This window comes from Myotis davidii, unplaced genomic scaffold, assembly GCF_000327345.1.
Source record: "Myotis davidii unplaced genomic scaffold, ASM32734v1 scaffold370, whole genome shotgun sequence".
NCBI lineage: Eukaryota > Metazoa > Chordata > Mammalia > Chiroptera > Vespertilionidae > Myotis > Myotis davidii.
This window is the reverse complement of record NW_006288615.1, coordinates 11,319,390-11,320,232: the sequence shown is the minus strand read 5'-3', so window position 1 is coordinate 11,320,232 and position 843 is coordinate 11,319,390. Positions and strand designations below refer to the sequence as shown.

The window sequence follows — 843 nt, the reverse complement described above, 5'->3', positions numbered from 1 at the left end:
AGAGGAACCCAAAGAGAACCACATCAAGACCCATCATAATTAAAATGCCAAGGGCAAAAGACAAAGAGAGAATCTTAAAAGCAGCAAGAGAAAAGAAGTTAGTTACCTACAAGGGAATGCTCATACGGCTGTCAGCTGATTTCTCAACAGAAGCTTTGCAGGCCAGAAGGGAGTGGCAAGAACTATTCAAAGTGATGAATGCCAAGAACCTACAACCAAGATTACTTTATCCAGCAAAGCTTTCACTCAGAATTGATGGTCAGATAAAGAGCTTCACAGATAAGGAAAAGCTAAAGGAGTTCATCACCACCAAACCAGTATTATATGAAATGCTGAAAGGTATCCTTTAAGAAAAGGAAGAAGAAGAAAAAGGTACAGATACAAATTATGAACAACGAATATGCATCTATCAACAAGTGAATCTAAAAATCAAGTGAAGAAATAATCTGATGAACAGGATAAACTGGTGAATATAATAGAATCAGGGGCATAGAAAGGAATAGACTGACTATTTTGGGGGGGGAAAGGGTTGTGGGGGTGTGGAAAGAGACTGGACAAAAATTGTACACCTATGGATGAGGACAGTGTGTGTGGGGGGATAAGCGCAGAGGGTGGGGTGGGAACCGGGTGGAAAGGAGCTATGGGGGGAAAAAAGAGGAACAATTGTAATAATCTGAACAATAAAGATTTAATTTAAGAAAAAAAGAAATAATAAAATATAGCACTTAATTGAATAATAAATTGAATGTCATTTAAAGTAGTAATTCTTAGGTGGTAGTGAAGTCAAATACCATTCTTAGGTGGTAGTAATACATGAATATTCTTAAGAGGGCAAAATTAAGA

General features: G+C 37.2%; 1 protein-coding gene across 2 annotated transcripts in view; it reads right to left on the bottom strand.

Annotated features, from left to right (window-relative positions):
* Positions 1-843, bottom strand: part of CWC22 (CWC22 homolog, spliceosome-associated protein) — a 56,359-nt gene that overhangs the window by 21,912 nt on the left and 33,604 nt on the right. The gene's annotated exons all lie outside the window — the stretch shown is intronic.